At 44.2% G+C, this 27349-nt stretch overlaps 1 protein-coding gene across 1 annotated transcript in view; it reads right to left on the reverse strand.

Moving 5' to 3' along the window:
- TANGO2 (transport and golgi organization 2 homolog) overlaps positions 1 to 27067 on the reverse strand; it is a 169506-nt gene extending 142439 nt beyond the window's left edge. Inside the window, exon 1 of the mRNA XM_036758333.1 lies at positions 27047 to 27067. The gene's annotated coding sequence lies outside the window, so the exon portion shown is untranslated. The remainder of the gene's footprint in view (positions 1 to 27046) is intronic.
- Between the last annotated feature and the right edge of the window lie 282 nt (positions 27068 to 27349).

Here is a 27349-nt window from a genome sequence, read left to right on the forward strand (position 1 = left end):
GACAGCCAAGGGAAAGGGTGAAAGATGGAGTATCATGTAAGCATAGAGGGCCTTACGGCCAAGGAAGGGAGGAAGGGAAGGCCACAGCAGAGGAGGGGGTAGGGCACCGGAGACAGATGCACCAGGAGGGTCGCTCAGGTACCCAGGAAAAGGGGAGGAAGCTTTTCTTCTTCCCCTGCCCCCAGGACCCTAAACCCAGGCTAGCACTAAACTATGCTTTTGGGTGCCAGCTGGGAATTGAATCACCATTGCAAAGCCTGTTTCTAAGGAGGAAGGCTTTCCAAGTTCCAAACAGCTAATTTACAAATTAATTTCTGGAACTCAACCCATTGGTAAGTTAGGGACACCAATTACTAGGAAAAAATCTATATTTAACAGCATTATGCAAATAAGACAAGAGACTAACTAGGCATGGGAAGAGAAAAGCTTTCTGAAATGCTTAATTGCCACAAAAGAACATTTCTGTTTTCTGAGCAGAGGAGTTAAGTAAAAAGTGATTTTTTTCCTATAGTTTGGAAAAAAAAGCAGGTGACAGCTCCAGGAAAACAAAACAAAAACCACCACCACCAGCAACAAAACAAAAAAACTTTGCAGCTCAATTAACTGCCTGAGATAGAACAGATCCAAAGGACTGCCTTATTTCCTTCAACAGTGCCCCGCCCCCTAAAATTGCAAACATTTGTTGGGGGGGGGGGTGGCGCGTTAGGGATCAAACCTGTCACAGGGCCCAAAGCTGGCCCTTCTGGTTTTCTGCTTTTAAGCTGATACTCACCCTTGTTAGAATTGCGTATTAAGTGAGAGCACGTCAGTTCTGAGTAAGAGTCCTGGAGTCAGCCCTTCTATGAAGTCAGCAGAGGGAACGATCAGGATCAAAGAAAGTCTGGGACTTCTGCTTGGGGGGAAGGGACAATGACAACTGACAGCAGAGAGAAGGCAAAGCTGCCTAACCCTCCCCAAGGAGAAAACAGAGGTGGAAAAGACAAGGAAGAAAATGAGATGCCCAAGGTAAGTAAAGGGCCAGTGAGAAAGCAAACCTAGAGCTTCGCCGATGTCACCATTGAGATCTTGGCACGTAATAGAAAACAGGAAAAGGTACCATAAGAAGAATGGCAAATGTCTTCCCCCAAAAGGCAAACATTTTATTTCCAAATAGGGAAGGCAACAGAGTCTGCCTTAGATCAGAAGCTTAACTCGAATGCCTGGGCAAATTCTCAAATGGATCATTAAAGAGAAGATTTGCCAACAGCCAGCAAGAGAAGCCATGATTCTGAAGAGCCAGCATGGCTTCATCTAGAAGAGGGCATTCAATCAGGAGTTTATTAAGCACTTACTCTGTACCAAGGACTATGCTAAGTGCTAGGGATCCAAAGGCAAAGTAAAATGAGATGCTTACAGTATGCAAGAGAGTAGAGAGAGAGCATATATAAAGTGAGTACATGGCAGTTTGGGGAGATGGTGTCCTAGAAGCCAGTGGGACCAGAAAAGGCTTAAGAGAAAAGGTAGAGAAGAAATCAAAGCTATCCATAGTCATATGAAAATGCTTTAAATCATTATTGATTAGAGAAATGCAAATTAAAACAACTCTGAGGTACCACATCAAAAAAGGAAAACAATGGGTGTTGGAGGGGATGTGGGAAAATTGAGACACTAACGCACCGTTGGTGGAGTTGTGAACTGATCCAACCATTCTAGAGAACGATTTGGAACTATGCCCAAAGGACTATAAAATTGTGTATACCCTTTGACCCAGCAATACCACTACTAGGTCTATATCCCAAAGAGATCCAAAAAAAGGTGGAAAGCACATGTTTGTACAAAAACATTGATAGCAGCTCTTTTTTTGTGGTGGCTAAGAATTGGAAATCAAAGGGATGCCCATCTATCGGGGAGTGGCTGAACAAGTTGTGGTATATGATTGTAATGAAATAATATTGTGCTATAAGAAATGACAGGCAGGATGACCTCAGAAAAACCTGGAGAGACTTACATGAACTGATGCACGGTGAAGTGAACAGAACCAAGAGAACACTGTGTGAAGTAACAGCAACCTTGTTGCTATTGATGAAGAATTGTGACTGACTTAGCTATTCTCAGCAATTCAACCATCCAAGAAAATTCCAAATGACTAGTGATGAGGCAGACTATCCGCCTCCAGAGAAAGAGCTGATAAAGCAGCTGTTTTTCACTTTCTTTCACCCTTTTTCCTTTATTCAAGTCTTCTTGTACAAAATGACTAATATCAAAATGTTTTACATGATTGCACATGTATAACCTATATCTGATCGGGAGGGGGCAAGGGGGGAGAGAGGGATAGAATTTGGAACTTAAAACAAAAAAAAGTTTTAAGAATTGTTTAACATTTAATTAAGGGAAAAATATATTTTAAAAAATTAAATTAAATTTTAAAGGTAGAATTTAAGCTGAGTCTTGAAGGAAAGCAGTGATTGTGAGAGGCTGGGGTGAGGAGAGAGTACATTCCAGGCACAGGAAATAGTGCAAAAGCCCTGAGACAAGAGATGGATGATGACCAGCACCAACACAGCGTATGAACAAGGTTGTATAGTATACGAAGATCGGAAAGACAGGAAGCGCCAGGCTGGGAAGAGCTTTAAATGCCAACCGGAAGACTTATATTTGATCTTAGAGAAACCGAGACACTCCTGGAATTCACTTGAGGAGGGGGGGAGGGTGACATGATTAGACCTGATCAGATCCTTAACTTTTTTTAATTTTTTGACAGCGTTGTTAAATTAGCAGATGCAAGGAATGTTGTAGATGTTACCTAGATTTCAGGGCAGTTGTCAATAAAGTAGGCCCTGCTATTGTGGAGAAGATGGAGTGCCATGGACTTGTGAATAATGAAATTAGGTGCATTAAGAACTGGCTGAATGACAATGACTCAGCCCAGTCCCCTCCAGACACGGAAGTGACGGACTCCCAATACAGATCCAGGCATTGTGTCCGGATCTGCCCAATGCTAGAATTTGTTCTGTTTGATTCCACACGTTTGTAACGGGTTTTTTTTTTTTCTGGCTTTCTTTGGGGTGGGGGAGGAAGAGAATGTGGACATGAAAATAAACCTGAATTATTATTTTGGTCAAATGGCAAGACTCAAAGGGATTATTAATGGTTCAGTGTCTACTTGGCAAGAGGTCTCCAGGGGAGTGCCTTAGGGATCTGTGCTGGGCCCTGGGTTCTTTACTATTTTTATTAGGGTCTTAGAGGGAGGCACAGACAGCAGGCTTAACACTTTTGCCAATGAAACCAAAGTGGGAAGTGCTGTTGATATACCAGATGATGGAGTCGAGATCTAAAAAGATCTTTCCAGGCTAAATCGCTGGGCTAGATCCGATGGGATGAAATTTGATAGAGAAAAATGCAACATCTCACACTTGATTTCAAAAGTTGGCTTTGCATGATGGAGATGGCATGGTGAGGGGGCAGTTCTTCTGGAAAAACAAGCAACAAAAAGATCTCCAGGTTTGAGTGGATTCCAATTTCAGTAGGGGCCAGCAGCCAAAAACAACACCACCACCACCACCACCAACAAAAACCTCTAGCTTGCTGCGGGGCTTTGGGAATCAGAGATGATCCTTCTGGACTCTGCCCTCGTCAAATCAGCGTCTCTGGAGCCACAGATTCATAGGACAGAATCCAGAGAAGGGCAACTAGGGGCAAAAGAGAAAGAGGTCTTGAGCTCAGGACATATGAGGACAAGCTGAAGGTCCTGGGGATATTTCTTGGGAAGAAGAGAAGACAGGTGGCCATGTTCAAGTATCTCAAGGGCCGTCCTGTGAGAGGAAGGTACAAAAAAGGCAAACAGGTTTGCTGAATGAGGAACTGGCTGCCGTGGGAACAGGTGGGCTCCGCCTCACTGGAGGTCTGCAGTCTGAGGCTGAGAGGCCTCTTATCAGACACACAAGGATTCCTTTCCAGTATGTACTGGATGGTATGGCCACTCAGCTGCCTTTACCCTCCAATCCAGTGAGTCTGATCAGTGCAAGATCCTGGGCCTTTGAACACTTGCAGGTTGGTGGCTCAGTTTGGAGGTCTAGGTGAGGTCCGACAGCCATGTCTCATTAACTCAGAGACCACAGTGGAACAAAAATCCCTTCTACGACAAAGGGGCCCTAACAAGGGATCAGCCAGCTCTGGTTTGACTTTCTCTAGGGGGAAAGAACTCCTCTCCCCAACACCTTTGCAGGAAACAACCCATTCTTAGAGAGCTCTAATGGGAAGAAATGGAGGTTCTCCTGACCTCAAGCCTAACACAACTCCTCATTCTGCCCTGGAAGGAGATCAGGAAATGTAGTGTCAAGCAGAAAAAGGCTATTATCTCTCTCCCATGTGCCAGCCTTTCTCATTCCTGAAGACAGTTATCATGTTTCCTTTCCCCCTATCTCCCCCTGCCCCACTCTTCGCCAGATTCAACATCTCTGATGCCATGAACTCAAGGCCCTGCCCCATTCTTGGCCTCCTCTGGCTAGTCTCCCTCTCAGTGAGTGTGAAGACTGAAAGGGAAGGAGAGCTGTTTCATCAGAAGCTGGGAATCTAAAAAGGGAGAGGATCCATTTCAAGCCAATTGACTCCAGTGGATTTGGTAAAGCATAAATTTACCAGCTGAACCAGTGGTGCTGCCTGCTGATGAGCTGAGAGCAGCAGTGTACTTGGAATCCAACCTGGACGATGAAGATGAGGCAGCCAGGCAGAGAGTGCCCAAGGAATGCTGGCTTTGCCACCGGCTTACTGTGGGCCTGTGAGCACATTATTATGCCCTCTGAGCCTCACCATCTCCATATAGAAAACTGGAAGAGGGGATGGTGGACTGCTGCTAATAACTGCATCTTCCTCCAATTTCCCTGGATCTCTTCTTCACGCTTCTCTTTTGTGCATTCTACCAAAGTGGATGCCTCCTCTGATGCCTCATTGTGGCATTGGCGATTGTCATCTTTCAAAGGCAATGCCAGCAGAGTGTGAATTGGCAAACTAGAAAAGGCTGTAAATATTGGGCCTGCTTAGGTGATAAACTATGCCAGGTGTCCAAAGAGCAGCCTGGAGAAATTAAGAGAAACTTATGGGGTGGCTTCACCACCATGGATTTCCACACTGCCCAAACTCTCAAAGACCCTTGACTAAGGTGTGGAGGGGCTGGGATCAAAATTGGGCAGGGAGAAGAAACGCCAGTGTGAACATGGCCTTTTGGTGGGTTATCTGAACTTTCCTCATGAGCAGGTCACTGGAGACTTGGCCCATCCCTCGTGCATACAAGATTCCAGTTCTCACCCTTCTTTGGGATGAGAGGAGGAGAATCTCCTCCTGCCTCCCTTTAACAACAACCCAAAGCATATTCACAGCTTGGTTGGGCAGTCAGGAAAAGTAAGGAACATGAGTGTTATAGCTAGGATGGGGTGAGAGGGGCTATGCCTCCGGGCACCCAAATTTAGAGGAACATTGACAACCCTTTCAGTCCCTCAGTGGCCCAGAAATAACCGTGATTAGCACTGAGCTGGTGAGAACTGCTAGTTAAAAGAGGAATGGCCCAGCACCCAGTTCCCCAGCAGACTTTCAGAGTCCTGGGGTCTCTGCCACCTCAACTTCAACTAAATAGAGGGAAGGTCTCACATCACTTGCCTGGGGTCCTTTTATGTTACTTGTCAGTGGTGCAAAAAATTGCTAAGTATGATGATGGCTGGCTATACTGTATCCTCATAAGTCCTAGGAAGAACCACCCCCCACCCCCACTAGGATTAGGGGCAAAGAGGTTACCAAACCCCAGATTTCAATACTGTTTCCTATTTGCATTTCTTTTGTAAAAAGGGAACTACCACAGGCCAGGCAGGGGAAGTCCGCTCGGGGTCTTTCCTTTGCCAGTGCCCCCATGAACCTTCATTACCCCAAATCAGAGGGTAGGTGAAGGAGCAGAAAGAATCACCCTGGAGTTACCTCTTAGCACTGGGTGACTGCATTAGTCCTGAGAACAGATGTATTTAGAAAAGCTGCCTGGAGAGCAAAAGTCCATAAAGAAAATCTAATTTCGCTATTATAGCTTTGTTTTTAGAAAAGAAAATGGCTCCAAGGCATTTTTTTTTCCCAAAAAGAGAGCAACCAAGCTTTTGGATTTGAGAGACTTGGCTAATTTGTGACATGATCATGCTACGACTCCAAATAAATCACAAAATGTGAATGAAGAGTAGTGTTGCGAGAAACACGATTTTGGGGATCACTGGACTTCCCCAAATTATGAGAACACGTGGCTTTGGGGATCATTGGACTTCCTAGGCAGGGCCAAAGTCCTGAGGAAGAACCCTGTGATAATCCCTAGGGAAGGCTGTACAGACCACAGGACTCCCAGAGGAAGACCAAGTGGTAGCCTCCCCTTAATCTGTGGGGATCACAGGGCCTCCTAGGGGCCAGACCCTAAGGAGGATCCAAGTGATGGCCCCTTAGGACAGCGGTAAGATCCCAAGGCTCCCGAGACAGGGCCAGGAAGTCCCAAGTGATGTCCCCTTAAGAAGGCTGTGCAGACCACAGAGTTCCCCAAGAGAATCCAGAGTGGTAGCCCAGCCCTCAACACCGCAGTGGAGATCACAGGACACCCCAAGACAAGATCCGGGAGTAAACCTGGTGAGCTACCACTGCCTATTGCTTCCCTTCACTTGACCTTAGGAAGATCCATGTGATTTGCCCATTCTCACCCAAAGAACTCAAGACCAGAGTGGGCAGAGGAAGGCATTTCATTACACTCCTCAAGAGAGCGGGTGTAGTGTTCACAGGAACACTCACACTGATACAACTGCAGGAGCAGGGGTAACCATTCCCTCCACTCCTGCTAGAGTTATGGTTAGTTTACAGTCTGTTTTTTACATAGTTTTCCTAGGTTATACAGTTTATACAGGTAGGATAATAAGGATACAGAAGCAAAAGTGAAGTTAATTAGATTTCCCTTGTCTTAGTTTAGGATTAAACTATATTCTTTTACTTCCCCTACTTTCCCTCTTCAACATATGCAAATGATGCAAATCAGTAGGCCTGGATTCTTCACCAAGACCAGACCCTAGATAAGCTTGAACTGGTTCAAGTGGGTTTGGCCTAATTCCCCTGACTGCCTTCTCAAAAAGCAAGCACATGTGTACAAGCCTCTGACCACTCACCTGACCGACCTTGAGGCCTGGTCTCTGCTCAAGCTGGGGTGGGGGAGGGGGGGGAAGTACACCTTTAGTTCTGTGGAAACAAAACTTCTCCTCCCATTTCTTACAGTGTGGCTGCCTTCGACCCTCACCACACCTGGAAGCAGCTGAAAAGACCTCCAAACACCAGGCTGAAAGGCCATCAGCTTCTCGAATTCTATTTTCTAGTAGGTCAATATGGCATTCTCTGGCCACCCCGATGCTGTTTTCTAACTACGGAAGCTGCCAGTCTTCGTCAATGGCGCGGAAGGATCCGGCCTGAAGGCAAACAATGCTGACACCCAGTAGAGCCAACAATTCCAAATGCAGCAAAGAAATAAACCAATGGGGCATCGTATGGAACGAGCCCAACAGTAAAATAGGTTTGCATTAACTGCAAGCCATGGCCCAGGAGACTGGAAAACTCCGTAAAGTGAATCTTCAGGCAACATACATCCATGCGTACACAGAGAAACAGAAAGGAAACAGTCCCTGCCCTCACGGAGCTTCCATTCTACTAGAGGAAAATAAATACAAAGGACAGTCAGTTCTGCCATGCCACCTGTTTTGAAAACAGGAATTTGTTCCAACACAATTGATACATTAGGGAATGATTTGAGCATAGTGTGAATTTTGTGTTCACTTAGGGGAAACTTCATCTGTGAAAAAGAGTAAAAGAATAAGCAGGGGCAGCCCTCCCATGACCACTTCCACACCAAACTTCACACTGCCCTTCTCCCCTCCTCCACTGCCCCCTTGGCCAGCCCAGCCTCCCCCCACCCCACCTCCCCTATGGGAGACTGGACTCTTGTCAGCCAGAGCCCTGTGGGAACCAAGGTATAGGCCAAACAGTAGGCCCAGACCATGGCCATGATCACTATTTATTGTAGTATTTATGTATGTCTTAACTGTTTATCATCTATAAAACTGTACTGCCATGTTATTAGGTTATCTTTTCGTATATGTCACTGATAAAGCCTTTGAGACTTGATCTCCTAACCCCATTTTCCTCATAAATGCCCCAGGATTTTACATAGCACAGTGATTTTTAGTAGCACATAATATCATATTATAGCAGAACTGACTATATACACAAAGTAACACAAAGGAATTTCTGGAGGGAAACAGTGCAAAGAACTTGGGGGATATCAAGGGGGCAGGAACAAGAAAGCCATCCTGGATGTGCGGGAAAGGATTCTTGGGGGGTCAGGTGAAAAAGCCCATTTCACACACATGGGAACCCTGGAACAAGGGCCCTGAACCAGGAAATAAAATGTCTTAAAGGGAGAACAGCTGGGTCATCTTGGAGCCAGCTGGAGCTGAGAGGCTCAGAAGGGGCCTCAAGGCATGTCATGGGGAAGAAGACTGGAAGGCAGAAGCCAGCATGGGTAAGAAGGGCTCTGACGACCAAACAGATATTCTAGTTTGTAGAAGAGGCACTAGGGAGCCATGAAACATTTCTGAGGGTGAGAGCATGTCTTAGGAACATCCATTTGGCAGCTGTGTTATGGAGTTTAGATTTGAGAGGAAAAGAAAGCAGAGGGAGGAAGCCTGATGAGGAAGGTCCTACAATAAGCCAGGAGAGAAGTGCTGAGGGCCTGAACTCCCCACTGTTCTCCAAATGGAAAGGAGAAGGGAGGGAGGGAACAAGCATTTATTAGTCACATACTCTGTGCCAACCACTCAGGGCTAAGTACTACAAATATTTTCTCATCTGATCCTGGGAGGGAGGTGCAACTGTCACCCTCATTTTAGAATTCAGAAAACTGAAGCGTGAAGAGGGGAAGTGACTTGTCCAGGGCCATCCAGGTAGTTAAGTGTCTGACGCTGAAAAGATGGGACCGATGTTGTGGAGAGAGACTCGACAACACTTAGCCGTTGCCTAGATATGGGGAGTGAGGCAGGAGTAGTCAGACATTCTAAGGCTCTGAATCTAAGCAACTGTAAAGGATGGTGATATCCTGAAAAGAATGAGGAAGTCTGGAAGAAGGACAGGATCAGGGATAAGCACAATGAGTTCTGAGAACACTGTGTGTATTTCAGACTTTCTTTCTTGTATCGTTCAGTTTTCCTGCTTGTTTTCTCTCTTCTTCCTTTTTTTTTTTGTTTAAATAACATTGTTAGATGGGATGGCTCTCTAGGAAGGAGAAGAGGGAGGCACATCAGGAGAAATGTTGTCAATGTGAAAAGCTAGCAATCAAAATGTAACATAAAAATGGAGTTCCATTTTGGACATGAATTGAAGATGCACATGTGACCTCCAGGTGAAGCTGTGCTGCCAACAGATGGTAACATAGAACTGTAGTTCAGCAGCTCATTTAGGGCTGGATGTGGAGAACTGTCAATCTACACTTATCTGCACTGAGATGGTAACTGAACCCCTGGGGGCTGACAAAATCACCAAGGGAGGGAGTCTAGAGTGAAAAGGAGGTGGCTCAGGACCAATGCTAGAACCAGCACAGGGTGAGTGGGATTGCGGCTCAGAGAGACAAGATTCCTCTACCCAGGGGTGCTCTTCCCCACTCCATGCTCCATTTTCTGATCCCCTCCTCAGCTCTAGCAGCCCAACACGCTCAAAGTCTCATCCACCCCTAGATGCCATCTAAGCTCTTGTGGCCATTAAGCCTCTCTCCTCGGATGCCTTCCGCACTGGCATGTGGCCGACAGCCTGTATCCTGGTCCAGGGATCAGACGTAAAGGCCACTAGCTGTTGGCTGTTGCATGGCCCTTTATCACTTCATGGTAAAATCCACCTAGCCATTTCTCAATCACTGACCTCTTCCCCACTTCTCTACTGAGCTCTCTGAAACCTTCTGCTGTTGTTAAGAGGTAGGAAATCCACTTAATTTAGAGTCAGAGGACCTAAATTCAAATGCTGGTTCTGTCACTTAACCTCTTGGGCCTTGATTTCCCCATTTGAAAAATGAGGGGATTGGACTAGATTACCTGCAAGAAGCCTTCTGGATCTAAATCTAGGATGTTACAGTGCAAGACTCTTCCTCTCACATTCCTCCCATCTTTCAGCACTCACCAAAACCTTGTTTTCTTTCTTGCTCATCCTCTCCAGAGGCTGGCTGCTCCTTCTCTCCCATCCGTAACAACACACAGGGCCAGGAGGAGCAGCTAGCACACTCCTTATTTCTCCCTGCCACTTTTGGACCCCCCCTTCTAACAACCACTCATTCTTTAAAGTGAAATCCATCCTGCCCAGAGGAGGAGCTGGCATCTTTGGACCTTTATATTACTTTCTTCTCCCTGGCAAGTTCAGTAGTTGGCTCAAAGTCTTCTTCACACCAGGCTCCACCCTCTTCAAAATCTGGGGCTTCCTGGTCCTCTACTGTCTCAACTCTTCCCAGAACTAGATGTGCTAAGGTATGACCACCATCTCCCCACCTCCCCCAGCCACCTGCCAGGGGCTTCCATCCTCTGTCTAGCACAGAGCCTCAAAGGATGCTCAGACTTAGTGAGCAAAAGGAAAATAAGGACCCAGAAAAGGAAACTTGGATGAAGGTGCTGGACAGGAGAACTGAGAGAGGGCAGGGCCACAGAGGCGAAGGAAGGAATGTACAGGAGGTGAGGCGGTGGGCTGTCTCAAAGGCTTCGGAGGGTTTAAGAAGAATGAGAACTGGCCAATGATTTGGCAGGCTGGCAATCTTGGAGAGAACCATTTTAGTCAAGGAAGAAGAAATACTGCAATAGCTCAATAATATTGGGATCCAGTGAAGGGTTTTTTTTTTAAGCATAAAGGATTATATGGAAATGACTACTTTCTCAACAGCTATACTAATGGAGAAACTAAGGCAGGTCCTCCTAAGTTGGAAAGGCTTCAAGCAGAGGCCCAACAAAAGACTGAGAGTTGGTTTAGCCAAGAGCAGAGAGGCTCACCACTGGAGTGGGTCAGAGCAACAACTCCCAAGCACCATCTACCAATACAAGACGGGGTGGCAATCTGCTTTAGTGTAGATGTCACCATACCACAGGCCCTTGAAGTATTCTAGCAGGAGCCAGTGTGAGCTAGTGGAGAAAGCATTGGACCTGGAGTCAGAACACCTGGGTTTAAACCCTGGTCACCAGTGTGATCTTGGGCAAGTCACTTCCATTTGGCCTCCATTTCCTCATGCATAAAATAAAGAGATTAGTTCAAATGATACCTAAGGTCCCTACTAGTTCTAACTCATATGATCCTAAGTATAACAGCAAATGTCTCCATACTGAATTTCTACAAAGAGTTATAACATAAAAATGGGCTGACAAACTTAATACGGAATTTCCAGAAACTTTAAACTAATTGCATGTAAAATATTTAATGCCAATTATGCATAAATAGATTACAGTACTAATAAAAGTTCAATGTTTGTTGGAATAATCAGATTGTAAGAGAGAACATACATCAATGTCTTGAGAGCTTTCCAATTTACCAAATGGATTGGGGTGTGTGTGTGTGTGTGTGTGTGTGTGTGTGTGTGTGTGTGTGTGTGACTTTTAAGCCTTTATATAATACATACAACCAACGGGAACAAAAAGCAAAGGCAATGAAGAATCAACAATCCAGCTCCTCCCAATATCCGCCATGTTACATAGTTTACATTCCTGCTCTGGTCATTAGCTGTGCATTAGTCTGTTGAAGTATCATTGTGATCATGACATGTTGGTCAGAACTCAAAAGCTTGTCCCATTTCATTAAGTGAAACCAGTTTAGCCTTGGCTGCTCTTCCAGAAGAGGTAAATATACTTCAGAACACAATGTGACAACTCCTGACTTGGCCAGGAAAGAGGGACCTGCTAGGTGTGCCAGGAACATTTTAATGCTCTGGCCCAGCCTCCTCCTACTGATTTACAAACTCTAGTCATTTCTAAATGTTTTGGCTACTGAATGGTCATTTCTACCATGACAAATGCAGCGTGGGCTAGACTAGATGGCCTTTGTGGTACGTTCTGACATTGGAGGTCTGTGAATCTGGGCCTGATTCTGCAGTTGGAGGATTCCTGTGTTCTAAATCCTTCAAAGTGCTTTATAAACATTGATTAGGCCTCACCGCCACTGGGAGGTGTTATTGGATCCTGAGGGAAAGGCATAAATAAGGAATGCAATAAGCATTCATATTGGCGCACAGTCTATTAAAAATCTGGCGTGTGTGTCTGTGCTTCAAGTACCTTGAGACCAGAGAACAAGCCTTTCTGCTGGGGGTGGGGAAGCAAGCACATCTTAGCACAGGACTGGAGATATTCCAACATAGGACAAAGAGAAAAAAAATTCATTTGTCTTCCTTGACTTCTAAAAAAATGAAATGCTTCCCTCTTTCCCTTGTTATTAAGGCGAAATAAAGCAATTTCAAAGTTAGAAGCTCTTATTTTGAAAGACTTTCTGAGATCGTACCGTTTTATGCGATCAACAGCAGAAAGCTGTTTAGTTCACCAAAGCAGTTAACATCTCAATCATATTTTTCGGGGCCAACTTTTGCTTTAACTTTGACAAATCATACATCAGATCTTTGGGGTTTTGGAAACAGGCACCAATGATGAGTGAAACTATTTCATGCATTCAAAACCCTCTTTAGATCCCACCCAATTCCTGGGAACCCTTGTAGACCAGAAGGAGTCTATGAAGATTTTCTCCAAAAATATCTGTACCTACTCCTTACCCTCACATGGACTGATCATTGTGAGCAAATACAACTAAGAGGAAGAAACAAGTAGTTTAAAAAAGAAAAAACAGCAGTCAATACAAGTAAGTGGTAGTACAGTGTGGGGGAGAAACATAGGGCTCACAGTCAGAAGACATTCCAGGTTCTTTCTCTAGTCATGTGATCCTAGACAAGTCAACATGGTATGGTGGAAGGAACAAGAAGCCCAAGACTCAAATCCCTGATCTACTATTTCCTACCTGTGTCCTTGGTCAAGTTCCATCCCCTCCTGGCCTCAATTTTCTCATTTCTAAAATGAGGGGGTTGGACTAAATGATCTCTAACTCAAAGTCCTAGGAGTCATTTAACTTTGGTGCCTCAGGTCTTTCACCTGTGAAATGGGTGTAATCATATTTGTACTACCTCTTCCACAGGATCATTGTAGTAAGGAATTTGTAAACCCTAAATTTGCTATAGATCAGGAGCTGCTGGGTCCTAGTTGTGAATGTAGTGCTGGAACAGAATTCAGAGAGCATGTTATGCCATTGTCAACTGCCCCCAAATGCAGCCATGGTTTCCAATGGCATCTTGAACAATGGAGGTAGATTCTCAAAGACCAAGCAACATCATGGAGATGCTTAATGAGAAGGGTCCCAAAGCTTAATCCCATGCCAAAGGGGCCTCTGTGGAATAAAAGCAGTATTCATTAACAGATAACATAGAAAGTCATCTTATTGTGGGTCACAACCCACAGTTTAAGAAGCCCTGACCTACACAATCTACCATCCCAAATAGGTCCTCTTCGAGAATGAAGGATAAACAATCACCACCACATACACAAGGCAGTCCTCAGGCCCTTCTCTTCCTCAGCCCTTGTCATTATGCTTCGAGCTTCTCCCCTCTCCAATTCATCCCCTAAACAGCTGCCAGAGTGATGGCCTGACCATATCATCCCCCTACTCAATAACTTCCAATGGCTCCTGAAAGCTCCTCTGCCTAACTTTTAAAGCCCCAACCTGCCTTTGGAACTTTATTATACACACACACACACACAGAGAGAGCCCCTTTCCTCACAACATGGTCCAGTAAAGCTGGTCTTGCTGCTGTTTCACCCCCAGGCCACTCCATCTCCTGGGTCAGCACCTGTACACTGGCCAGGCTAGCCCCCATCTCTAGAATCCTGCCCCCACCTCCAACCCCACCTGCCTCTTAGGATTCTTCACATCCCTCAAAGTTCTGTTCAAGTGCCCCCTTCCTCTACACAAAGACTTTTCTGATCGCCCTGGCTGTTCATTCAGCTCTCCCTCAAAAATATGGTTTGTATGTATTTATTTATATCCCTATTGTCCCCACTGAGAGAATTTAAGTTCCCTGAGGGCAAGGATTGGTTTATTTTTGTTGTTCTATCTCCAGTGCATGGTGCAATGCCTGGCACACTGTTAGTGCCTGCTAGATGCTGTGGACTGAAGACTGGTTTGATTCCAATCTCCTCAGCCCAGCTCTTCTCCACATACTTAGTCCCCATCCCAGCCCCTAAGGGCCATGTTCTCTGCTCATCACTTCTCTTCTCCTTTCCCTGTGGGGCAGGGAGATCTCCTCAATGAGAGAGCTTCCATACCCACAATTCTCCCCCTTTCCATCTCCTTTCTGTTCAGAGTTGCTTCAGGCCCCTGGCGACACTCTCCCTCCATCAGTCCTCTCCCTCCATCAGTCTTATTTCTTGTTCCTCCTGTGGGAGCCTGTGCCACCTGGAGCTCTTCAAGGTGGACTGGGCCTCCAATGACTATTATTCTCAATTTAATTAAATAAATTTGCATGAGGTACCAGTATTGTATTAATTACCAACATATATTAAGTACTACATGCACAGTACTGTGTTAGAAACTCAGGGACGCATAACATTTACATCAAGCAGTTTATTTACAGTCTAGAAGAAGATAAGACACAGACATAGATTCCATGATACCTATTTGTTTAATTGAACCGAATCCACAAAGTCCTACAATGTGGCGTTAAGGTGAACCTACTAGACTTTTAAAGGCTATTCCAGCCAAGTACAGACTCTGGCGGGTTCTACTGTGTGGAGGAAGGATTAAAGCACATACCACAAATGTTCTCTCTTTAAAGGATTAAAGACTGACAGTGTCAGCTGTCTCGAGCACATCAGCCTAGTAGCGTAGTTCAGTACAGATAGGTGCACTGTGGCCATCGACAGTGGGTGAGAGGCATTCCACAAAGAGCTCTCCCCAGAAGACCTTCAAATTGAATCACTATCTTCTTGGTGATTTAAATGCCAGGGCAGGCAGCCAAAAACTTTTGTTTAAATATTGGTCACAAGTAATAAATGAAAGAGGACAAACACCTATAGACTATATAGAAGCCCGATGATTCTCTATAATAAATGTTCTCCTCAAGAAAAGAGTTGAGAGATGTTGGACATGGCAAGCACTAAATAACACAACAAACAATGAAACTGATATCTCAACAGACAGGAAACACCTGGTCACTTAGTCAGTTGTCAGTGTACAGCCACAGCATCAACTTATTAGAACAAAGTTGAATAAAAAAGAAGGTAAGGCACACATTAAAAACAACTCCAACCAGACCTACATAAACAAGCAGACTGGTGCTGAAAAATGGTAACTGATAAAAGAACAGACACTGACTCAAACTATCATCATTTCCTAAGGAAGTTGAATGAATACAAATCAACTGCCATAATAAGGGAGACCAAAAGAACCTAAAAACTGCCTTAGCCAGAAAATATTTCCTCATCTTTGCCTGACAAGGAATATGTAAGCCAAGGGAGATACCAGCTTAGAATATAGGATCATTTATACAACTTGAAAAAAAGAGGATGATAGAATATACCAGGATCATCTTAGAAATAGCAAGAAACAGTGAACTTAAATAAGTATTTCCCCATCACCTTCATCATCCTCTCCCCTTGGAGGCTAATGGAGATAGCCACAGCCCCTGAACCCAAGACCCAGTGCTCACAGCCCTCATCCTGGTCACCACCCCTGGGGAGATGCAGCCACATCAACTGAAGTCTCAGAAGAGAAAGTTTTTGCCATTAAAGGCCTTGGCACAGTCAAGTGATCCAATGTCAGAAACTGATATGATTTTGTCAGCAGAAATGGCATTCCCAAATAGGCATTCCTATTTGCTTTTCCCCTTTACCCTAAGGACCACGGGTGCTTTCTATCTGACTGGGAGATAAAAATCTGCCATATGTGTTATTTCCCCCATTAGACTGTGAACCTCTTGAGAGAAGAGACTGTCTGACTTTTTCTCTTTGTATTCACACACTTTGCACAGTGCTTTGTATAGAGTAAGAAATGCCTCATTCAGTCATTCATTCATGATTAACCCAGATCATCCCAAGAGCATTTAAGGACACTTCTACTTCTAGCTTCTGGGGGAAAAGACTGTGGAGAAAGATGGGCTGAATTCAGAAGACTCGAACAGAAGCAGAAAAAGGATAATTAAGGCAGAAAACAGATTCCAACAGAAGGGCCCGAGAAAGAAAAGGTGGACCCAAGCAGAAGGCCTCGGGAAGAAACAAATATGGAAGAGCAGGAAGAGAAGATGAAGAACCCAGGGAAGAGGCCTTGAGCTGCAAGAGGAGGAGGAGGAGGAAGAGAAAAGTTAAAAGAGAAGGGCTCACGCTGAAGGAAGGAAGGGCTGGAGAAGGAAGAAGGGAAGGCCTCCAGGAGAAGGAGGTGGTGGATAAGACAAGGTGAATGGTCAGCGAGGGAAGGGAAAGGAAGCCATGCGTGGCCGGCAAGGGATTCCAAAAGGTAAATGAGCAGTAGCTGTAAAGCTGCAGGTACCCACGAGCAGGTGCCATAGCAAATCTCCAGGGGAGCTTCTGGTGACAAAGATGAGAGCTAAGGATCTTACTAGAATGCACGGACGCAAGGTACACTTTGCAATGATTTGTACAGAGTATACAATGCACATCTCTCGTGTGCATAGAATAAGCAAATGGCTTCTACCCATGCTCAAAGTTCAAGCTAGTCTCTTCTTCACTCTCTAGAATAAAAGGGAACACCTTTCCACTCTCTAGGTCAGGACTGTCCAAAATGCGGCCCGCAGTGCAATTTTATGCGGCCTGCCTGTGGGTTTCAATTTTCACGAGTGAAAAAATAAAATAATAATTTGCATGGAATGCGTATTAGATTTTTTAATTCCATCACCAATAAATAATCTCATTGATGTTAATTTTCTTTGGTGTTTTTAAGCAGTATTACAGACAGAACATATCGCACGGAATTTTCAATCAGTCTGTGGGATGCGTTCCGTCTGTACGACGCAGACTAGTCAGTATGCACCTACCTTTATACTGTTGTGTTGTCACTTTGTTGTTTTGTGTTTGCTTTCACACTTCACGTCTTTGCCTGTTGTATTGATGATGTGCGTTCTCCCACTTCCTATTAGTGTACTGTATTTTTTATTCTGGGTGTGGCCCTTGAATAATTATTTTATTTTAAAGCAGCCCTAAGATAACCTAAGGTTGGACAGCCCTGCTCTAGGTTATCATGGAGAATGAAATACTCCTTGAAAAAAATGGAAGAAGGATTTGGTGTGAAACCAGGGAGGACAATGGACCAGAAATGGTCAAGAGGGGATAGCTGACCTCTGTGTGTCAGGAGCCTGGAGGCTGGAAAATTGTCACATAGATGAGAGTGGGAAGAGGAAGGCCCACAGAATCCTTGGCACTAAGAAACAGAGGCTCTCCCAAAAGGGGAGCAGTTGTCCATGCACAAGAGGAAGATGCTCAATCATCAAAACTATTTGGTACTGGCTAAGAAACAGAGTGGTGGATCAGTGGAATAGATTAAGTACACAAGATACAGTAGTAAATGATTATAATAATCTATTTTGATAAACCCAAAGACTCCAGCTTTTGGGATAAGAACTCAGTATTTGACAAAAAACTGCTGAGAAAACTGGACAATATTATGGCAAAAACTAGGCACAGACCAACATCTCACACCACACCATATACCAAGATAACGTCAAAATGGGTACTTGATTTACACATAAAGGGTGACACTATAAGCAAACTAGGAGAGAGGAGAAGGGAAGAATTTATGACCAAACAAGAGAAAGAGAACTTTACAAAATGCAAAATGGATAATTTTTATTACATTAAATTAAAAAGTTTTTGTACAAACAAAACTAATAACCAAGATTAGAAGGAAAGCAGAAAAGTGCTTTTTTTTAAAAACAGCAATCTTTATAGCAAGCATCTCTGATAAAGGTCTCATTTTTCAAATATATAGAGAACTGAATCAAATTTATAAGAATAAAAGTCATTTCCCAACTGATAAATGATCAAAGGATATGAACAGGCAGTTTTCAGATGAAGAAATTAAAGCTATCTATAATCATATGAAAAAAATGCTTTAAATCATTATTGCTTAGAGAAATGTAAATTAAAACAACCTTGAGGTACCACCTTACACTATCAGACTGGCTAATATGACAGAAAAGAAAAATGATAAATGTTGGAGAAGATGTGGGAAAACTGGGACACTAATGCAGTGGCGATTAAGTTGTGAACTGATCCAACCGCTCTAGAGACCAATTTGGAACCATGCCCAAAGGGCAATCAAACTGCGTATACCACTACTAGATCTGTATCGGAAAGACATCATAAAAAGTCGAAAAGGACCACACGTACAAAAATATTTATAGCAGTTCTTTCTGTGTTGGTCAAGAACAGAAATTGAGGGGATGCCCATCAATTGCAGAATGGCTGAACAAGTTGTAGCATATGAATATAATGGAATACTATTGTGCTAAAAGAATGATGAGCAGGCTGACTTCAGAAAAACCTGGACTTACATGAACTGAGCAGAACCAGGAGAACACTGTTAACAGTAACAGCAACATTGTACGATGACCAACTTTGAGATTGACTTGACTCTTCTCAGCAATACAATGATCCAGGACAATTGCTAAAGACTCATGATGGAAAATGCTATCCACATCCAGAGAATGTAGACCAAAGCACACTATTTTCACTTTCGGGGGTTTTTTGGTAGCTTTTCCCTTTTGTTCTGTTTCTTCTTTCACAACATGATGAATGTGGAAATACATTTTTTTTTTAAAAAGAGGAAGCTGCTAAATGGGGGCTCCCCAGGTATTATCAGGATCAGAGGAAGAAGCCAGAAGTGGTAATTGGCAGCTCCCTGCTCTGAAGCCTTCTGAAGCTGCTATTTTTTTTTAAACTTCACAAGAGAAGTCTACTATCTTTCGGGGGCAGAACCTCCCAAGACTTGGCAAAATGAAAGACTACTACCCACTCCTGGCACACAGCACAATCCTAACACATGGGCATGCACAATTCTGGCAGCAGGGACCTAGAAAGCAGGCTGAAAGTTTACAAAATCTTGGGCAAGAAACTGAGGACCGCAGGGGAACAGGACGTATTGTCATTACCGCTGTCCTCTAAAGAGAAGAGATTCAAAACGGCCTATTTTGGAAGTGAACAGCTGGTTGAGAGGATGACATCTGACAATGGGATTTGTATTTCTAGAGCAAGGCTTAAAATTCAGGAATGACAGGAAAGCAACCAGGGATGAGGTGAACCAAGGGAGAGCTGATAAGAATGTATTTGCCTGGAGTCTGGCTAATCCAGTCAAAAGGACTTTAGAATTCTAGTTAATAATAGTTAACACATTTACAACACTTGCTATGTGCCAGGCAGCATGCTAAATGCTTTACAGTTATTTTCTCATTTGATCCAACCGCCCTGGGAGGTAGATGCTATGATTATCCCCATGTTACAGATGAGGAAACTGAGGCACACAGAGGTGAAATGATTTACTCAAGGTCACATAGCTAGAAAGTGTCTGAGGCTACATTTGAACTCAGGACTTTCTGACTCCAAGCCCAATGCTTTATCCACTGCTGAAAACGGCCATGAAGCTAAATACTGTAGCTACTATGTAGTCCTGTCTGTACATTCACACTTGAACACAGGATTTCCCAATCTGATTTTCCTAGAAATCTTCCAAATCAGTGTTAGTTGGTTTTAAACCCATTTGCAAAGAATATAACAATGCAACATCTTCCAATTTCTTTGCAATAACAACTAGCTGATTGACATCAGGGAAGATGGAAATTTACTAGCTGGATTTCAACAAAGCTTTTTCTATTATGATGGCATTGAAAAAAGGAGCACCGCGATTAGTTCAGCATCTCTTCTCTTTAGAACCACATCTTTGCCACATTTCTTTTCTCGGCAGTGATAACCATTTAAACCAACTATCTAAATAAGCCCACTTGAAAACTGGGCCTCTCAATTACTTTTATACAATAACTACACAATCTTGCTAAACCAAGATTTCAAAAGGCAGGATATTCAATCATATTGAATTGTTAAAAATTATTGTCAATTTTAAGTAAGTAAAAACATTTTTGTTCTGTTGTAAATAAAATAAATGCTTAAAATATTGCTTATTTCCTCTCTATCTCATCCTTTAAATTTTCCTTTTGTGTATTTTTAGAATTCTGTATAATGCATTCATACATTAGTACATGCTTTTAATTTGCAAGAAAGATAGATATACTGGGAGTACATATTAAAAAAATTACCACTGTGATGGACACAGGAGCATTGACCTCCTCCATTTGTAACCTAGACCTGTTTGCCCTTCCTTACAAAAGCTGATGGCCCCCAACTCCTTGAACTTATCTGATGTTGCCTGATTGCCTTACCTGATTAATTCTGAAGACCCTCTGCAGCTCAGAACTCCTGAGCTCAAGAGATTCCCTGGTATCAACCTCCCCAGAATTGGGTTTCCAGACATTGTGGCTACTATGCTCAGATCTTTGTGCCTTCAGAATTTCATCCCTGAGAGCCTCTCATACCTCCCTGGATGACTTCTCTGTAAAATTATATTCCATGTAATCCTGTTTATTCATTCCCTAAACTCTTTGAAATCTGCTCTCCCAAAATTTACAGGGCCCATCAGACTATTCTGGCCTTTTGTCTGCTTCCCTCTCACAAATCACAAAATAGAATGGTCACTTTCCCACAAGGTTCCCATCATTTCTAGCCAGATCCTCCTGTAGGCGAGAATCAGATCCAGAATAGAATTCACATTTGCTGTCCCCTTCACCCTTTGAAGGAAGAAATTCTTTAATTAGGATTGATTTAATTAGCAAGTCAAGAATTAAGAGTTTTAGCAGATGTCTACATTATTGAACAGTCCCAATCAGCATGAGCAATTGCTCCTCCATGCCAGTTTCAGGATGCGTCCCCAAATTCCTGCCTGCTCCCCTTTGTCTGCAGGTCCTCTGCTGTGTACTCTGATGACAATATGGTCTCCATTCTGCCTCTCTTGATATTCCCCCAGGTGGCCACCACCATGCTTTCCCCTCCACTGCCTGAATTTCCGAAGAACAAGAATTTATTTTCTTAATATATGTTGCTACTCCACGCTTCCCTTTGCTACTCCTCCCTGCCCATTTCTTTTGAATAGGATAAATCATTCTAGATCCATGTTTTAATCTGGGTCTTATCCCACCAAGTCTCGGTGACACCTCTGAGGTCAAATGGGCCTCCTTGCGTTAGGATTTCCACTTCATTTGGCTTCTTTCCCTCACTTTGTACATTCATGCACAGCCGTCTGAGGCCACTCTTTTTTTAATCATCTCTTTGCTTGGATTTTGTCTCCTATGAACTCCTTGGGTATCTCAATCAGCTAGTGAGTCAACAAATATTAAAGGCTAAGTCCGTGGTAGACAATGAATTTTGAATTTTGTATCAGGGATTACAAACATAAAGAGTGAAACAGTATCTACTTACAAACAGTATCCACCTCCCACTGGTATATATCTGTCTTGTTTTCAAATGTTTCTCTATCTTGTTTTCAAACGTCTTGCTAATTTTGATGGCTTCATGCTATCATTACCTGATAATTCAAGGTACAAAATGTGAGGGCCATTATTAATGAAAATGGATGTAAATCCATATTTCAAATAATCTTGATAATTTCTGATTGTTTTTGTCCAGCTTCTTATCTGATCTGATATTTTTAACTCACAAAATGGCTAAGAGCTTGGACTAGGGGTAGAATCATTAGCTTGGCCACTGTTTGTTTGTGTTTGAATTGTTTGTATCATTTTCTGTTCCCACTTTCTTTGTAAGAGTCTTTTTAAGCCATCTGCTTATTTTGTGATGGCTACTTGCTTCAGTTCAAACTAGACAATATAATTTGTAAATCTGTTTAAAGGGGAACACTACAATATGATGAAAAGAAACAAAAGACTGAGGGTATCCTGGCCAAACCTCCACTTTTCCTACAGAACACACCTCGCAACATATGGACCAAGTAGCAAATGTCAAACCATATACAAAATATTAATAAAACCATTTTTAATTTTTAAATGAAAAACTATGAACATGAGGGCTAATATTTTTCCTTCCATCTCAGTGGATGATCTTGCAGACTCCCTGGGGATGGACATCCTCCCATTTGGAGACCACTGGTCTAAAGAAAATAATGTGGCTACATGGGGTATTCACCAATAACTTAGATTTGAAAGAGATGTATAGAAGATACAGGTAATGTGTACATTACAGGGCAGGTAATGGAACATTAATACAGAAGCGTGGCACATAAGATTAGGTGCTAAGCTCAACATAAATGAAGAAGACTAAGTAATATAAAAAAGGTTGGTTTCTTTAAGCTAAAGTGGGAGAAAAGGAGAATTAAATAAAGGGTCAGACTATTGCTTGGGGCAAATGGGAGAATGATAATGGTTGACAGAGAGGGCTCCTCAGCATTTCTATAGCTTCAGTTTTCTCTACCAAAGAAAACATCTTTGGACAGGAAAGGGAAGGACAAAAATGGCCAACAGGGTGTTACAATGACAACCACGGTAAGTCAAGAGATGAGTTCAAGGGACCTAGCTAAGATAAACTACATCCTAGAGCATCTGGGTCAAACATGCGGCCCCTACCATCCTCCAGGGTGACCCAAACCAGATTCAAATAGAAATGAAAAATATGTAACAAAATAAATAAGAATACAATAAAACATAGATAATATTACATAGTAAAACGAAGTTACTTTGTGGCCCAATGTGCAGGGGTCCGTCTGTACGATTAGCGGCCCTCCTTTGAGTTGGACTGCCTTGGCCTAGGGAAGGAGAAGAAGTAAAAGGCCAGGGTGGTTCCTGAACCACTGTCCCTGAACTTGGAAAGATCGTGGAGAACTATAGAGGTGCCAGAGAACTGGAAAAGGGCAAACGTTGTCCCAATATCCACGAAAAAGGCAAAGAATCAAGTCTGCAAACTACAGGTCCATGAGGCTGTGATGCATAATATTAGGACATTCTGACCTCGCTCAATATGCCTGCAACCTGACTCTAACTAATCTTATTTCTAGCCCGAGGTTGAAGGCTTTCTTTCCCATCAATCACACATTTAATTGGCAAAATGCTTTCTGGGTTAGAAGTAACTGCTAAAGGGGCAGCTAGGTGGCGCAGCGTGTAAAGCACTGGCCCTGGAGTTAAGAGGACCTGAGTTCAAATGTGACCTCAGACACTTGACACACTTACTAGCTGTGTGACCTTGGACAAGTCACTTAACCCCAATTGCCCTGCCTTACCCCGCCTTACCCCCTCCAAAAAAGCCAAACTACTAAAGGCAAGTAGTCCTGAGCCATCTTTGGGGAATCTCCCCCATGGTATAGACACGTAGCCCGGGACCTTCCCATCAGGACTCTGGAGGTTGATCCAGGACTCCCCAGATGTAGATAATTCTCCTGTTGGTGCTGATCAATTGTGGTAATATTGGATACCTATTGAGACTTACTGATTGTGACATAGCTATTGGGACTTACTGATTGAGACATGACTATTGGCACTTACTGATTGAGACCTATATTATTGTTCACTTACTGAGACCTATCATTTTACTAATAAATATTAGTTTTATCTATATCTATATATCTATCTATCAAACTTGAGACTCTGTGTCATTTCTGAACCAATACAAACTAAAACTAAATTAAGCTATAGCAAATAAGGTTGCTTTGCAAAGCAGAGCCTGACCTTGACTTGTGGCAAACTTCTGATAACTAATTCTGATCATTCCAGATTTTATCCATTTTTTTAACCAAGACCAAACACCAACCCTGTTCCACAGCTGGGCAACCCAGCGAGCCCAGCGGCCCTGAAAGAGAAGAGACATGACAAGCCAGTCAAACCACCCCTGCCACCTCTCCATGGCCTTCAGATCCCAGCCAATTTGCCTCCTGGACACCACAAGGCTACCATGCCCAAGCACCCAAGCACCTGGGAACAACAGCAGCCCTCTAGCCTTTTTTCCACTCAGCAAAGATCCATGTGGAGAAAGGATCTAATACACCCCCTCCACCAACTGTCATTGATCCCAGACTGGCAGGCAAGGCCACCAGGCTCCTGGCCCTGCTTCCAGCCCAGCTGGTAGCCATGGGGGGTGGGGAGCAGCCCTTGTGCATGCTCTAGCCCTCGAGACCGAGGACCCCAAAAGAAGAGTACTAGGCACCACCAAATGGTTCAACATCAGAACCAAAAATGGTTTTTGATGGGAATGACACTAGAGAAGATGCCCTCCCATTGGGAAACCTTGCCATTGAACCCTAAGGGGCATAAGGCCCTTCTTTGGGACTTGCAGCGTGTCTGTGATTTCTCCCAATGAGAATGTGAGGTCTCCGAGAGCTGGGCCAGTCAGATTTTTCTGCTGTATACCCAACGTTTAACATAGTGCTCTGTATGTAGAAAGAGTATAAGACATGCTTCTTCATTCCTTGGCCAAGCAGTTGATAAGTATGTCATGCTCTTCTAATGGATAAGAGGGAGAGATAAGAGCTAGGCAAAAATACAGTTAGGTGGATGCAGGACCTGGAAGGGCAGTGACCAGAGAGTGGCCATCCAGGGAGCTGTGCTCAGCCGCCAGCTGGGATCTCAGGCCTGGTGCAAATGCTTATGGAATGTGCAGATACCCAATGTCGGAGGGGATGGCTGTCCCCTGTTATGACCGAGTCAGCGTCCCAAAGGATCTCGACAGCCTAGAACCCTGGGCTGAAGGGAAGAAAGTCACCTTTAGTGGAATGCCTATACTCTTATACTCGGGTTGAAAAAGTGTCTTTACAAGCACCAGACGAGGGATGCCTGGCTAGCGAGAGCATCATCCAAAGAAGCCTTTCATGGACGACAAACTGAATGCAGGCTAGACAGCCAAAAGACCAACCTAATTCAGTCTTCAGCTATACCGGGAAGCATCATGTCCAGGGCTGGAGGGTGGGAGAAAGGGGGCAAATAAGCATTTATTAGGTGCCTACTATGTGCTAGGTACGAAGCTAAATGCTTTTTCCAAATATTATCCCATTGGATCCTCACAACCTTGGGACACAGGTATTGTTATTAATTTTACAGCTGAGGCAATTGAAGCAAACAGGGTTAAGTAACTTGCCCAGGATCAACCAGCTGGCAAGTGTCTGAGGCTCTTCCTGACTCCAAGCCCAGGTCTCTATCCACTGTGTACCAACAGCTGGCTTGGGGGTGGGGAGGGTATGGAATGGAGGGTACGGCATAAATTGAACTGTCCTCTGCCCTGGTCAGACCACACATGGAGTACTGGACTCATGTCTGGGCACCACAGGTTAGAAAAGACCCTCAAGAATATGGGCAACGTCCAAAAGAGGGCAACTAAGATGATGAAGGGCATTCCACTGGAGATACTGAATTGGGAGAAGCCAAGACTTAGGATGGACGGAGGGCGATGGGGGGGCAGAGAGAGAGAGACAGAGAGAGAGGAGGGAAGAGAAGGGGAGAGGAGGGAAGGGGGAATGGAAGACAAGGGGGAAGGGAAGGCAGAAGGGAAGGAGGAAGGGAAGAGAAGAGAAGGAAAGAAAGAAAAAGGAAGAGAAGGGAGGAGGAGGAAGAGACAGAGACAGAGACACCGAGAGCTGCCTTCAAGTGTCTAAAGAGCTGTTGAGTGGAAGAAGGTGAAGACTTGCTTTGCTTGGCCCTGGAGAACAGAACTAGAAATGAGCCAGGGCATAACACCAGCTTCTTGTTCACAGCAGGTCCTTAAGAAATCATTTGGCTGAACTGAGTTGAGCATCAGTGGGAGCTGTAAGGAGGCACATGGGCCTTGATGTGGGGGATGGGTTCCTACTGGGCTCCCTTCAGCAGGTGGCTTCTCAGGCAAAGGCTGGCTGACCACTGGCTCGGGTATATTGTAGTGGGAAGTTTTTGTTTAGGGACGAGTTGAACTCGTCGGCCTCCGGGGTCCTTCTGAGTGTAGATCCTGTGACTTGTCCAAGGTCGAACAGGTAGAAGGAGCGGTGCTATAATGCAATGCCAGCTGCCCTGGCCTCTCCTGCCGCACCTGGCCTTGGGATCAACTTACTAGCCAAGGGACACAGCCTGTCAAAATGGATGGTGTGCTGGCCTCTGGAGTCAGAAAGGCCTGGGTTCAAATCCCACCCTGGACTCTTTTTGCCTTAATGGCCATGGGCAAATCACTTAGCCCCTCAGACTTGACTTCCTCATCAGGAAAAGAAGAAATGGACCAGGAGCACCCTCCTCATGGGGCTATTACGAGGTCTGTGTAGAGCTGGGTAAATATCTGTTACTGTCGCCTCCTCTCTCTGGGCCTCACTTTCTCTATCTGTAAAAGTACCTCTAGTATGTACTTTATTTGAGTCTCACAAAAACCCCATCAAGTACCTACTACAGGTGCATTTCTCATCTGAGAGCCAATGTACATAACTCACTTCTGAAACTTTAATGAGTTACATAAATGTCTGTTTTAATAATAATACATTACGTAAGTTCTCCCTAAACCTGTTTCCTCGGGATGTACCTCAAGGATTGTTGGGAGGCTAATATAAGATGGTGCCTATTAAGTGTCATGTGAAATCCATTTTTGTGGCTACTGCTAGAAGGATCCTCCAAGAAGCTGACTTATCCCTTTAATGTTAGGGGTTCTGGGGAGTATTGCCCAAGCTGGTAATAAAAGTACTTTCTGGGGGTGATCATTGTTAATTACTGAGCCCAGTGGATGGACTGCAGACCTGGGATTCAGGAAGGCCCAGGTTCAAGCCCCACATGGGGACACACAGTGTGGGGGAGCAACTTAATGCAAATTAGTGACTCTGAGGGCCCCTGTTCCAGACCCCTCCCCCCACGTCCATTGTCACGGTGGTCAGTACCCATAATTCCTACTTCGCAAGGCTGTACCTTAACGATCTTATCTCCAGTAACGTAACCGAGACGAAGAGCTTGGCAGCACCACGTACGTATCTATTTTCATCATAACAACAAGGATATGATTTGGGGCGGCTCCGGGCACAGTCCTGGGGCTGGAATCAGGAAGCCCCGAGTTCGAATCCAGCCTCAGACACGTACGAGCTGTGTCACCCTGGGCAAGTCACTGACTCCAGCCTCAGTTTCCCCACCTGTAAGGTGGGGATGATGCCGGTGACGATGACATCGGCCCTCCCCGGCAGGGCGCTGACAGAGGCAGCCGCTGCTGTTATTAGG

This window comes from Trichosurus vulpecula, chromosome 1, assembly GCF_011100635.1.
Source record: "Trichosurus vulpecula isolate mTriVul1 chromosome 1, mTriVul1.pri, whole genome shotgun sequence".
Taxonomy (NCBI): Eukaryota; Metazoa; Chordata; class Mammalia; order Diprotodontia; family Phalangeridae; genus Trichosurus; species Trichosurus vulpecula.